The sequence below is a fragment of the Lutzomyia longipalpis genome, chromosome 2 (genome assembly GCF_024334085.1).
Source record: "Lutzomyia longipalpis isolate SR_M1_2022 chromosome 2, ASM2433408v1".
Classification (NCBI taxonomy): domain Eukaryota; kingdom Metazoa; phylum Arthropoda; class Insecta; order Diptera; family Psychodidae; genus Lutzomyia; species Lutzomyia longipalpis.
In genome coordinates this window covers 17,611,137-17,626,205 of record NC_074708.1, presented here as the reverse complement: position 1 = coordinate 17,626,205, position 15,069 = coordinate 17,611,137, and the positions used below count along the sequence as shown (strand labels likewise).

At 32.6% G+C, this 15,069-nt stretch overlaps 1 protein-coding gene and 1 long non-coding RNA gene across 5 annotated transcripts in view; both read left to right on the top strand.

Moving 5' to 3' along the window:
* Nucleotides 1–15,069, top strand: part of LOC129791070 (protein nubbin-like) — a 78,826-nt gene that overhangs the window by 61,403 nt on the left and 2,354 nt on the right. The gene's annotated exons all lie outside the window — the stretch shown is intronic.
* Nucleotides 5,562–6,555, top strand: LOC129791072 (uncharacterized). 2 transcript variants are annotated; one of them, XR_008750663.1, is made up of 4 exons: nucleotides 5,562–5,710; nucleotides 6,009–6,182; nucleotides 6,257–6,358; nucleotides 6,421–6,555. It is a non-coding gene; the product is annotated as an uncharacterized LOC129791072 (long non-coding RNA). The 2 variants fall into 2 exon arrangements; XR_008750662.1 differs by having other exon boundaries at nucleotides 6,009–6,358.

Sequence of the window (15,069 nt, the reverse complement as noted above, 5' to 3'; positions counted from 1 at the left end):
ATACTGTACCAAACTGGAACAGCTAATTTAGCAGAAGTTAATCAATTACAATAGCAGAAGTTATTCGGTTTCATGAAAAATAACCAATTCAAATTTTTTAAAAAAGCTGAAGCTATTTGGTTAACCATTTACAATAGCAGAAGTTATTCGATTTCATGAAAAATAACCAATTCAAAATTTTTAAAAAAGCTGAAGCTAGTTAGTTATCGGATATTGCAGTAAACTGAAACAGCTAATTTAGCAGAAGTTAATCAATTACAATAACAGAAGCTATTCAGTTTCATAAAAAAAGCTAATTTTATTAGTCATAAGAGAAAAAATTATTCAGTGAGTAAAAAGTGATGAAGATTCAAAATGGTCAGAAGAACAGAAATGATCCAATGACAACATAATTCTGCGATATCTTTTCATATGTTCTCATTTTTTAGCTGTGATTCTTTCTTGAAAGAAGCACAGCTTCTGTGTACACTCCAAAATGCAAAGTCATCAGATCGGGCTCAAACTTGGGATGACCACGAATTAGGGTCCCTACATTCCAAAAAACGTATGCGCCAAAAATCTTTCCGGCCGTCCGGCCGGCCGGCCGGCCGGCCGTCCGGCCGGAACCTTTTGCTAAATTACAAGAGAACGGTAATAGATAGAGACTTGCGGTCAACGGCAAAGTTCATATATCGGGTGGAAGACATACGATTATGAAGTCAAATCCACCCCCTCACCCCTTCGTCCGCCATTTTGAATAACCTCAAAATTTTGTTTTCGCTATATCTCAGCCCCTGTAATAGCTAAAAATCTGAAATTTTGATATGTTGTAGGGGCCATCAAGACCTTTCCAACGATGCCTCATTTTCGAAAATCGGTCAAGCCGTTTAGTCAATATGGCCGACACAATTTTTCATCGAAAATCGACCATAACTCGAAAACGACTTGACCGATTTTGATCAACCCGGGCTCAAATGAAAGCTCTCAACAAGCCCTACAACTCTCTAGAACATCGGAAGTTTCTAAAGTCACCGCTAGAGGGCTTAAAATGAAAAACAAAATTTTCGATGAGTTTTCGATGAATATCTCGAGCACCGCTTTATAGAATTGCTTCATATTTTGATATGTTATAGCTGACTATAATGTCTTTCACCATGCCAAAAATGAAGAAAATCTATGTAGCCGTTCCGGAGATATCGCGTTTTAAAGTTAACATGTCATATCTTGATTTGCATAAGTCCAACGCCCCGCGAAGCGGGGCGTTTTATATATACACATATAAAAGTAAAGTAAAATATATATAAATGCATAGATATATACATTATATATATACATATAAAAATGCAAAGTTAAATATATATAAACTGTAAAGATAGAAATTAAATATAGCATGGATGGAACAGTATAAAGCGAAAGAACGGTAAGTAAAACTTACGGGCTGTGATTCTTTCTTTGTCAGTGAAATGTGAAATTGACGGAAAATTGAGGATGGGCAAATTTTGAGGAAGGCTTTCTCGTGTACCGAATCACAGCCAACGCACACGATTAAGGCTTTTCACAAAAATTCTGGGCGTTGGCTGTGATTAGGTGCGCGAGAAAGCCTTCCGCAAAATTTGCCCATCCTCAATTTTCCGTCAATTTCACATTTCACTGACAAAGAAAGAATCACAGCCCGTAAGTTTTACTTACCGTTCTTTCGCTTTATTTTTTACTGTCTTAGTTTGTCAACCAACTGAACGGTTTAAAATATCCTAAAATGTCACAAATTATTTAGTGACACAGTAATAATGCATATTAAAAAAAAACACAGGAGTTAATTGGTTAAAATAACAAAAATTATTCAAAAAATAATAATAAAGCAGAATAAAATTGTTAAAAAAGGAATTTGAAATTGTCAAAAACACAGAAATTATTCAGTCAAAGTTAATAAAGTAACCCATGTAACTGAAGTTATTTGGTCAAAAGAACAAAAGTCGTTTGGTTAAAAGACAATAAAAGCTGAATAGAATTATTAAAAAGGCCAAAAAAAATTGTCAAAAATACAGAAATTCTTCGGTCAAAGTTAATAAAGTTACCCATGTAACTGAAGTTATTTGGTCAAAAGAACAAAAGTCATTTGGTTTAAAGACAACAAAGCTGAATCAAATTATTAAAAAAGCAATTTAAAATTGTCAGAAACACAAGTTACTCTGTCAAAGTTAGTAAAGTATCCCAAGTTATTTTGGCAAATGAGCTTTTATTATTTTGACTGCCTAATTTTGATATATTTACTAATTAACATCAGTATTTAATATATTAAATTATTAACAAAATGACAGATATGATTCTGTTATTGGTTAATGAGTTATTAGCTGAAGTAAAAAGGTTAAATACTTTGGTGTGTTCTGGAAAATTCCATTCCTCAACCGAAGCATTCAGTTAAAGCAGATTGACGGAAGTTTTTGACAGCGTTCTGTTTTCTCCCGATTTCTTTGTAATTATGGAGTGAAAAACTGTGAAAAAATAGTGTAAAAGTAATGAAAATCCTTCATGAGTGATTATTTAAGAGTTTTCAAGTGCTATTGTAATGAAATTAGCAAGTTTTAGCACTAAAATTGAGATATTGCGTTGTGAGTGAAAAAAAAAACGAAGCCATTTTGTTTTCCTTTGTGAGTACGTTGACTGAAATGATTGGTTAAATCCGAATGGGTGAGTGATACAAATATATTATATATAATCGTTTTTCTACAAATCAAACAAGTTTTGACATGTCATTCAGTCACTGAGCATTTCTTTTATTTGAATTAATTAATTCTGTTATAATATTATATAAATGAAAAACTTTTCCTTTTCTGATCAATTATATTTTCTTTTTTGACTATTTGATTCGGTTTTTTGTCTTTTATCCAAACAACTTTTGTTATTTTAACCAAATAACTTCAGTTACTTGGGCTACCTTATTAACTTTGACTGGAAAATTTTTGTGTTTTTTACAATTTCAAATTGCTTTTTTAATAATTTTATTCAGCTTTATTGTCTTTTATCCAAACAACTTTTGTTATTTTAACCAAATAACTTCAGTTACTTGGGCTACCTTATTAACTTTGACTGGAAAATTTTTGTGTTTTTGACAATTTCAAATTGCTTTTTTAATAATTTTATTCAGCTTTATTATCTTTTGTCTACCAAATTGTTTTCCGAATGCTATTTTATATTTTCCTTTTTTCACTTCTTTAACTTGCAATCATCGTTAATAGAGATATGTTAGTTTGGTTAATGATATGTTTAGCTGAAGTACAAAGGTTAAATACTTTGGCGTGTTCTGGAAAATTCCATTCCTCAACCGAAGCATTCAGTTAAAGCAGATTGATGGAAGTTTTTGACAGCGTTCTGTTTTCTCCTGATTTCTTTGTAATTATGGAGTGAAAAACTGTGAAAAAATAGTGTAAAAGTAATGAAAATCCTTCATGAGTGATTATTTAAGAGTTTTCAAGTGCTATTGTAATGAAATTAGCAAGTTTTAGCACTAAAATTGAGATATTGCGTTGTGAGTGAAAAAAAACGAAGCCATTTTGTTTTCCTTTGTGAGTACGTTGACTGAAATGATTGGTTAAATCCGAATGGGTGAGTGGTGCAAATATATTATATATATATTCGTTTTTCTACAAATCAAACAAGTTTTGACATGTCATTCAGTCACTGAGCATTTCTTTTATTTGAATTAATTAATTCTTTTATAATATTATATAAATGAAAAACTTTTCCTTTTCTGATCAATTATATTTTCTTTTTTGACTATTTGATTCGGTTTTTTGTCTTTTATCCAAACAACTTTTGTTATTTTAACCAAATAACTTCAGTTACTTGGGCTACCTTATTAACTTTGACTGGAAAATTTTTGTGTTTTTTACAATTTCAAATTGCTTTTTTAATAATTTTATTCAGCTTTATTGTCTTTTATCCAAACAACTTTTGTTATTTTAACCAAATAACTTCAGTTACTTGGGCTACCTTATTAACTTTGACTGGAAAATTTTTGTGTTTTTGACAATTTCAAATTGCTTTTTTAATAATTTTATTCAGCTTTATTATCTTTTGTCTACCAAATTGTTTTCCGAATGCTATTTTATATTTTCCTTTTTTCACTTCTTTAACTTGCAATCATCGTTAATAGAGATATGTTAGTTTGGTTAATGATATGTTTAGCTGAAGTACAAAGGTTAAATACTTTGGCGTGTTCTGGAAAATTCCATTCCTCAACCGAAGCATTCAGTTAAAGCAGATTGACGGAAGTTTTTGACAGCGTTCTGTTTTCTCCTGATTTCTTTGTAATTATGGAGTGAAAAACTGTGAAAAAATAGTGTAAAAGTAATGAAAATCCTTCATGAGTGATTATTTAAGAGTTTTCAAGTGCTATTGTAATGAAATTAGCAAGTTTTAGCACTAAAATTGAGATATTGCGTTGTGAGTGAAAAAAAACGAAGCCATTTTGTTTTCCTTTGTGAGTACGTTGACTGAAATGATTGGTTAAATCCGAATGGGTGAGTGGTGCAAATATATTATATATATATTCGTTTTTCTACAAATCAAACAAGTTTTGACATGTCATTCAGTCACTGAGCATTTCTTTTATTTGAATTAATTAATTCTTTTATAATATTATATAAATGAAAAACTTTTCCTTTTCTGATCAATTATATTTTCTTTTTTGACTATTTGATTCGGCTTTTTTATCTTTTAACCAAACAACTTTTGTTATTTTAACCAAATAACTTCAGTTACTTGGGCTACCTTATTAACTTTGACTGGAAAATTTTTGTGTTTTTTACAATTTCAAATTGCTTTTTTAATAATTTTATTCAGCTTTATTGTCTTTTATCCAAACAACTTTTGTTATTTTAACCAAATAACTTCAGTTACTTGGGCTACCTTATTAACTTTGACTGGAAAATTTTTGTGTTTTTGACAATTTCAAATTGCTTTTTTAATAATTTTATTCAGCTTTATTGTCTTTTATCCAAACAACTTTTGTTATTTTAACCAAATAACTTCAGTTACTTGGGCTACCTTATTAACTTTGACTGGAAAATTTCTGTGTTTTTGACAATTTCAAATTGCTTTTTTAATAATTTTATTCAGCTTTATTATCTTTTAATCAAAGGACTTTTGTTCTTTTGACCAAATAATTTCTGTTACTTGAGTTGCTTCATGAATTTTGACCGCAGAATTTCTATATTTTCGCTGTGTTTCTTTCAGACACAGCTTTTTGTGTACCGAGCAAAATCGAAAGTCGTCAGATCGGGCTCAAACTTGGGATGAGCACAAATTAGGGTCCCCACATTCCAAAAAACGTATGCGCCAAAAAAATTTTTTTCCGGCCGGCCGGCCGTCTGCAGTATAACACTAAATTGCGAGGGAACTGTGATAGATAGAGACTTGCGGCTAAACCTATAAACCAATACCTATAAACCGGTTTTGCCTATATCTCAGATATCTAAAAATCTGAAATTTTGATATGTTGTAGGGGACATCAAGCTCTCAACATACCCTACAACTCTCTAGAACATCCGAAGTTTCAAAAGTGACCGCTAGAGGGGCAGTTTATTTTTTCATTCGGGTGGATTTATCTCGCTTTGGGAGCGTTCGGCGTGGGTGCAGAAAATTTCCGCGGTTTTCTTCAAAAATTCGTCAATTTGAGACTTTGTGGTTTGAGAGTGCAAAAATGATGGAAAATTCACGCAGAAGAGATGCGGTAAGTAATTTTACAATTTTCTTAATTAATTTGGGTAATTTTATCTTTTTGATCCTACTAGATTTCACAAATATCTTTTGTGGAATGTTTTAGTAGCATCAGATTGATGAAATTGATAGAAAACAATGAGAAAAAAATTAATTATTTTGATCTAAAAATTCTTCATTGCAAAAAAAGAGCCCGAAATTGATTTTTCTTTTTTTTTTTTAAATTAATTTTCTCAAGATATAAAAACAAAAACTTTTGTAAACAAGAAAAAAAAAGAACAATTTATCAATTTTTACTATAGGTATTTCAGATCGTTTTTGGAACACAATCAGTGCCCAGGATGACCAGCCCGGAAGCCTTACCCGGATGCCCTATTCAGGAAGCCCTGCCCGGACCCCTACCCGCATGGCCTGCCTGAATGCTCTACCCGGATGCCCTGCCCGCTTTTGCTTTAATTTTTGACAACATTCCAAAATGCGGAAATGTATGTTAATTCTTCTGATTCGTATTTTTTCAAAAAATTCATTATTATTCTAAACTTTTTTTTCCATATTTTAGATCCGTTTGAAGCACAAAACTGTCCGTGCCTGGCTTCAGTCCTCAATTTCTGGGATCCGGTCTTACACAACTTTATGCAACATAATTTTCCGGAAATGGAAGGTGAGAAAGATGAAAAAATATTTAGAATACTTTTTCCTAAGATTTTCTTTTATTTTTTAAAGTCCCGGAAGTCACAAAGGTGAAGAGGAGAGATCATCTGAAAAGCCGCCCAGCATCGAAGGAGACAGCAGGAGAAGGAAAAGGCAACGCCGGATATATTTTTTCAATATTTTTTTGTAAATTTTAAAAATATTAAATAAATCTATATAATAAAGAAAGGTCTGTTTGTTGGTAATCTTCCGTCGTGTTCGGCTATACAAATCTACACCGTTTGACCGATTGCGATGAAATTTGGTACAGACGCTCCTTATATCAGTCTGTTTCGAGTGGCCGTATTCATTTTCCCCCCAAAGCCCCCCTTTAGGTAGCCCCCATATAAAATTCATGCATTTTTTGCGAATTTTTAAATTTGGCGCCGGAAATGTTGCTTGAAAATGATTTCTTCTCTTTGCAAATTTTTTTCTTTGGGTTTAATGAGTGGCCCTATTTTTTTTTACTTATAAACCATCACAATTTTTTTCTCCAAAATTTGCGCGAAGCGCAACAAATCCCCGCGAAGCAATTTGCAAAAAAAAAACGCTTTTTTTAAATTCAAAACGAATTTCAACGGTATAACAGATTGGTGAATTTTTTCAGAAAACTGCGGAAATATTCTGCAGAAAAAGTGTCCCAGCGCCATACAAAATTTCTAAAGAATTTCTAAAGAACACGTGTTCAGAATACCTTTAGTGCTTTCGAATTTTTCTGCAGAAATTCGGCAGCTAGTTTTTGATGGGGAGGAGAGGTCATAACCTCAAAGTTTTACCCCCAAAACCCTATATAAGTGCGGGAAGTGACTGCAGAAGTGCCTCGGATTCCATGAGCTCCACACTTAGAAGAAGAGGAGCTGCTGGTAGCCAGCCACCTAGAAGGCAGAAGAAATACCCCGGTTCCACGAGCCCCCAGTCTGAGAGGAGCGTTTGTGGCAGTGTCGAGCCAGGAAGGATGTCAATTGACTTAAGTCACACCGGGATCCAGGGCGTGAGGAGAGATCTCACAAAATCCCCAATCACCAGAAAATCTGTCGGAGAATCTAGTGGGCCCGAATCGAAGGATGTCTTGGATGATGATCTACCATATTGGAGTCATTTATCGTCCACTTCCTGCCCAGTGCCTCGCTCCAGGGAGGCTCATCCCCATCAGGAGCCACGAGGTCGTACCCGGATAGACCAAGCTTTGGTCATCTCCCACACTGGTGAAGAAATCAATGCCCACTGCTGCATCCCAAGGAGATTCATCACGAAGTGATTCACGGCGGAATAATAGATCCGGAAGGTAGCTCCATTGCTTTTCCGGAGGCTGCCCTAACTCTTACCTGGGATTATTCTTCAGAATTTATGCCACACTTATTCTTAAAAATAAACAGATCCTGAGGTGACCTATGCTGTTTTTCTTCCCCTCCCTCTCTCTTCTAGGCTCTCGTGGAATCTCATTCTTTGGGGCTACTTTAAAGCCGAATATGATAAGGGTAAATTTCATCACAAAAAAATTTTTTTTTAAATTTTTTGATATATTGTAGCTGACTATATTATCTAGGCTCCATGCCAAAAATGCAGAAAATCTATGGATCCGTTCTCGAGATATAGCCTTCCAAAGTTGGCATGTCATATCTCGGGTTCTACAAGTCCGATGTTGATCAACTCAAGCGCAAATGAAAGGTTTCGTGAAACTCTACAAATGTCTAGAACATTGCAACTTCGAGAAATGACCGCAAGAGACGCTAAAATCGAAAACAAAACTTTCGAAAATTTCGAACTCGAATTTTTTGAAAATGGCGACATAATTTTTTTTCGTTTTTCGATATGTTATAGCTGACTTCAAGACATGACTTTTCAACTTTTCCCGACTTTACGCGTATTTAAATTAATTCGCGTTCTAAGTTTGCTCTCACAAAATTAATACACTGAAAGAAACACAGCTCTCGTTAGCTTGGTCAGCTTACCAGTACATTTCCTAATTTTCTTTACATGATCTTGAAGTAATAAAACTCCCCTATACACCAATGTAGAATTCATCACGAAATATGAATAGATTTTAATTCTATGACGATTGAAAAAAGTCGAATTGGCTACTTTTGTCAGCAAAATCCTCCAAGGGTTAAAAAGATTTACTGAGATTTTGGTCCAAATATAACAGGGGTATTTTTCCGAACAACTGTGGCCTTGTCCGTTCCTTGGCCTTTGAGCGCAGAAGCACAGGAATTTGACTTCAAATCCCAGATGCTCCTGGCAGGTAGAAGCGAATCCAGAATATTCGGAATCAAACCCTTTTTCATATTCTAAAACAGACTGCTTTTTAATCTATGGAAATGTCTCATGTGGTCTTTCAAAACATAATTCACAAAAAATTCAATATTTTTCCACATAAAATATCCTGAAACAAATCCAAATACTCAAATTCATGTAGAATAATCGTCAATATGGTCTATACGTTGACACTAAATAATATTTCTATGGATAAAAAACTCACAAAAAATTGAAAAGGCACCTCGACAGATCCTTACAAATCATATGATTTTGTAAAAAAAATCATTTCAACCTTTCATTTGCGCTTGAGTTGATAAAGATCGGACTTGTAGAACCCGAGATATGACATGCCAACTTTGAAAGGCTATATCTCGAAAACGAATCCATAGATTTTCTTCATTTTTGGCATGGAGCTAGATAATATGGTCAGCTATAACATATATGGATCCGCGCCAAAGGCACATTTCGGCACGAATCGGGAATGGTCGCGCGCCACCTATCAACGGTCAAAAACCTGTCATATACTCTCCCAAAAAGCGCGCAATAGACACGACATGCACGCCAACGCAGTGAAGCAAAATTCTCAATTATATTATTAATTCTCTTATATTCTTTGTTAATTTAAATAAATATTGAAGTTGTGAAGTGGAAGGAGATTTTTCAATGCTGGAAATCCGGTCGCTTCGACCCGGAAGCCACAACTAACGCCCTATATTTCTCCAGGTACGTCCACCTCACCTTCCAATATAAAAAAATGAAAAAAAAATTATGTCGCCGTTTTCGAGATATTTATCGAAAACTAATCGAAAATTTTGTTTTCGATTTTTGGCCCCCTAGCAGTCACTTTTGAAACTTCGTATGTTCTAGAGAGTTGTAGGGTTTGTTGAGAGCTTTCATTTAAGCCCGGGTTGATCGAAATCGGTCAAGCCGTTTTCGAGTTATGGTCGATTTTCGATGAAAAATTTTGGCGGCCATATTGACTAAACGGCTTGACCGATTTTCGAAAATGAGGTATCGTTGGAAAGCTCTTGATGTCCCCTACAACATAAAAAAATTTCAGATTTTTAGCTATTACAGGGGCTGAGATATAGCGAAAACAAAATTTTGAGGTTATTCAAAATGGCGGACGGGGGGGAGGGGGGTAAAATTTGACGTCATAATCGGATGTCTTCCAGTCGATATTTAAACTTTGCCGTTTACCGCAAGTCTCTATCTATCACCGTTCTCTCGCAATTTAGCATTGTACTCCGGCCGGACGGCCGGCCGGCCGGAAAAAAAATTTTTTTGGCGCATACGTTTTTTGGAATGTGGGGACCCTAATTCGTGCTCATCCCAAGTTTGAGCCCGATCTGACGACTTTCGATTTTGCTCGGTACACAAAAGCTGTGTCTGAAAGAAACACAGCTAAAATTTCAGCCAGAATACCAAAATCTTTCCTTTTCTATTATGACGTAAAATGTGTCTCGGCTACTTGGTCTAGATGTAAAACTTTTTAGACCTTAAAATTTTAGAAGCTTTTTGTGAAAATGTCAAAAAACCTTGTAACTCACGAATTGTAAGAAACGAAAAGAAAATATTTTTGCTAGAATCTACCTCATTTGCAAATAAATAACTTGTGTGGGAGAAAAAATCGAGCGCAGTCTTAATAACTTTTGTTTTTTTTTTATTAATTCCATTTTCTTTTTTGACTTTTATTCAGCTTTTATTGTCTTTTAACCAAATGACTTTGTTATTTCGACCAAATAAATTCTGTTACTTGAGTTACTTCATGACTTTTGACCGAAGAATTTCTGTATTTTTGACAATTTTTTTGGCCTTTTTAATAATTTTATTCAGCTTTTATTGTCTTTTAACCAAATGACTTTTGTTATTTTGATCAAATAACTTCAGTTACTTCATGACCTTTGACCGAAGAATTTCTGTATTTTTGACAATTTTTTTTGGCCTTTTTAATAATTTTATTCAGCTTTTATTGTCTTTTAACCAAATGACTTTTGTTATTTTGATCAAATAACTTCAGTTACTTCATGACCTTTGACCGAAGAATTTCTGTATTTTTGACAATTTTTTTGGCCTTTTTAATAATTTTATTCAGCTTTTATTGTCTTTTAACCAAATGACTTTTGTTATTTCGATCAAATAACTTCAGTTACTTCATGACCTTTGACCGAAGAATTTCTGTATTTTTGACAATTTTTTTGGCCTTTTTAATAATTTTATTCAGCTTTTATTGTCTTTTAACCAAATGACTTTGTTATTTCGACCAAATAAATTCTGTTACTTGAGTTACTTCATGACCTTTGACCGAAGAATTTCTGTATTTTTGACAATTTTTTTTGGCCTTTTTAATAATTTTATTCAGCTTTTATTGTCTTTTAACCAAATGACTTTTGTTATTTTGATCAAATAACTTCAGTTACTTGAGTTACTTCATGACTTTTGACCGAAGAATTTCGGTATTTTTGACAATTTTTTTTGGCCTTTTTAATAATTTTATTCAGCTTTTATTGTCTTTTAACCAAATGACTTTGTTATTTCGACCAAATAAATTCTGTTACTTGAGTTACTTCATGACTTTTGACCGAAGAATTTCTGTATTTTTGACAATTTTTTTTGGCCTTTTTAATAATTTTATTCAGCTTTTATTGTCTTTTAACCAAATGACTTTGTTATTTCGACCAAATAAATTCTGTTACTTGAGTTGCTTCATGACCTTTGACCGAAGAATTTCTGTATTTTTGACAATTTTTTTGGCCTTTTTAATAATTTTATTCAGCTTTTATTGTCTTTTAACCAAATGACTTTGTTATTTCGACCAAATAAATTCTGTTACTTCAGTTACTTCATGACCTTTGACCGAAGAATTTCTGTATTTTTGACAATTTTTTTGGCCTTTTTAATAATTTTATTCAGCTTTTATTGTCTTTTAACAAAATGACTTTGTAATTTCGACCAAATAACTTCAGTTACTTGAGTTGCTTCATGACCTTTGACCGAAGAATTTCTGTATTTTTGACAATTTTTTTTGGCCTTTTTAATAATTCTATTCAGCTTTTATTGTCTTTTAACCAAATGACTTTGTTATTTCGACCAAATAACTTCAGTTACTTGAGTTACTTCATGACTTTTGACCGAAGAATTTCTGTATTTTTGACAATTTTTTTGGCCTTTTTAATAATTTTATTTAGATTTTATTGTCTTTTAACCAAATGACTTTTGTTATTTTGATCAAATAACTTCAGTTACTTGAGTTGCTTCATGACTTTTGACCGAAGAATTTCTGTATTTTTGACAATTTTTTTTGGCCTTTTTAATAATTTTATTCAGCTTTTATTGTCTTTTAACCAAATGACTTTGTTATTTCGACCAAATAAATTCTGTTACTTGAGTTGCTTCATGACCTTTGACCGAAGAATTTCGGTATTTTTGACAATTTTTTTGGCCTTTTTAATAATTTTATTCAGCTTTTATTGTCTTTTAACCAAATGACTTTGTTATTTCGACCAAATAAATTCTGTTACTTGAGTTGCTTCATGACCTTTGACCGAAGAATTTCTGTATTTTTGACAATTTTTTTTGGCCTTTTTAATAATTCTATTCAGCTTTTATTGTCTTTTAACCAAATGACTTTGTTATTTCGACCAAATAAATTGTTACTTGAGTTGCTTCATGACTTTTGACCGAAGAATTTCTGTATTTTTGACAATTTTTTTTGGCCTTTTTAATAATTTTATTCAGCTTTTATTGTCTTTTAACCAAATGACTTTTGTTATTTTGATCAAATAACTTCAGTTACTTGAGTTACTTCATGACTTTTGACCGAAGAATTTCTGTATTTTTGACAATTTTTTTTGGCCTTTTTAATAATTTTATTCAGCTTTTATTGTCTTTTAACCAAATGACTTTTGTTATTTTGATCAAATAACTTCAGTTACTTGAGTTGCTTCATGACTTTTGACCGAAGAATTTCTGTATTTTTGACAATTTTTTTTGGCCTTTTTAATAATTTTATTCAGTTTTTATTGTCTTTTAACCAAATGACTTTGTTATTTCGACCAAATAAATTCTGTTACTTGAGTTGCTTCATGACCTTTGACCGAAGAATTTCTGTATTTTTGACAATTTTTTTTGGCCTTTTTAATAATTTTATTCAGCTTTTATTGTCTTTTAACCAAATGACTTTGTTATTTCGACCAAATAAATTCTGTTACTTGAGTTGCTTCATGACTTTTGACCGAAGAATTTCTGTATTTTTGACAATTTTTTTGGCCTTTTTAATAATTTTATTCAGCTTTTATTGTCTTTTAACAAAATGACTTTTGTTATTTTGATCAAATAACTTCAGTTACTTGAGTTACTTCATGACTTTTGACCGAAGAATTTCTGTATTTTTGACAATTTTTTTGGCCTTTTTAATAATTTTATTCAGCTTTTATTGTCTTTTAACCAAATGACTTTTGTTATTTTGATCAAATAATTTCCCTTATCCTCTAAAAGGGAATAAAAAAAGAATTCTTTTTCTTTAACTCAGTCTTTAATTGAAAAGCCTCTTTCATTTAAAGTATTAATGGGTATTGTAAAAGAAAAAGGAAAATGCTTTAAGAGAAAATAAAAGAAATATTTTTTTTTAATTTTGTTTTTTTTTTATTAAAAATCCTGTTAACGTGACTCATCCCAAATTTAAGTTAGATCTGAAGATTTTGCATTTTAGAGTGGAATTCAGAAAAGCCGAAGTACTTCAGTAAAATTGACTGAATAATTCAGTTAAATGACATTGCGAAAATGCTGTAACTATTTGAATTGGTCAAAACGGCCGATGAACTTCAGTAAAATTAATCAAATAATTCAGTTAAAACGTATTGCCTGAGTGCTTTAACCATATGAATTGGTCGAAACGACCTATAAACTTCAGTAAAATTGATAAAATAATTCAGTTAAAGCGTACCAATCATTTGAATTGGACAAAATATGTACTCCTTCACTGAATCAAACTGTTTAATATCACTTACCAAAGAAATTTGTTAAATCACCCCTTCACTGAAAAAAATGGTCAAATATCTTCCACTGTATTAATTGGTCAAAAAGACTGAAGTACTACATTGGAAGACCGAGACCAAATAATTCAGTCCTGATCTTCCACTGTATTAATTTGTCAAAAAGACTGAAGTACTACATTGGAAGACCGAGACCAAATAATTCAGTCCTGATCTTCCACTGTATTAATTTGTCAAAAAGACTGAAGTACTACATTGGAAGACCGAGACCAAATAATTCAGTCCCGATCTTCCACTGTATTAATTTGTCAAAAAGACTGAAGTACTACATTGGAAGACCGAGACCAAATAATTCAGTCCCGATCTTCCACTGTATTAATTTGTCAAAAAGACTGAAGTACTACATTGGAAGACCGAGACCAAATAATTCAGTCCCGATCTTCCACTGTATTAATTTGTCAAAAAGACTGAAGTACTACAGTGGAAGACCGAGACCAAATAATTCAGTCCCGATCTTCCACTGTATTAATTTGTCAAAAAGACTGAAGTACTACATTGGAAGACCGAGACCAAATAATTCAGTCCTGATCTTCCACTGTATTAATTTGTCAAAAAGACTGAAGTACTACATTGGAAGACCGAGACCAAATAATTCAGTCCTGATCTTCCACTGTATTAATTTGTCAAAAAGACTGAAGTACTACATTGGAAGACCGAGACCAAATAATTCAGTCCCGATCTTCCACTGTATTAATTTGTCAAAAAGACTGAAGTACTACAGTGGAAGACCGAGACCAAATAATTCAGTCCCGATCTTCCACTGTATTAATTTGTCAAAAAGACTGAAGTACTACAGTGGAAGACCGAGACCAAATAATTCAGTCCCGATCTTCCACTGTATTGATTTGTCAAAAAGACTGAAGTACGGAATAATTTAGTTAAATTTCATTCTGCGAAGCTCTTCCACCATTTTATTTCGTCGAAACGACCGAAATGCTTTAGTAAAATTGACTGAATAATTCAGTTAAGTGACATTGCAGGACCGCTTCAACCATTTTAAATGGTCAAAATGACCGAACTATTTCAGTGAAATTGACTAAATAATTCAGTTAAATCACCTAGCCGGAGTGTTTCAACTATTTGAATTTGTCAAAACGACCGATGAACTTCAATTAAATTGACAAAATAATTCAGTTAAAGCCTTTTGCGTGAGTGTTTTAACCATATGAATTGGTCAAAATCGATGAAAAAAATGGTTAAGTATCTTCGACCAAATAAATTAGTCAAAATACTCTCGATGAAAAAAAAATGGTCAAATATTGACCAAAAAAATTGGTCAAAAAAACAAAATTTTTGACCAAAGTAAAACAGTGGAAGATCGAGACCGAAATTTTCAGTTAAAAAAGCTGAAGTATTTTTAACAGTGTTAAAA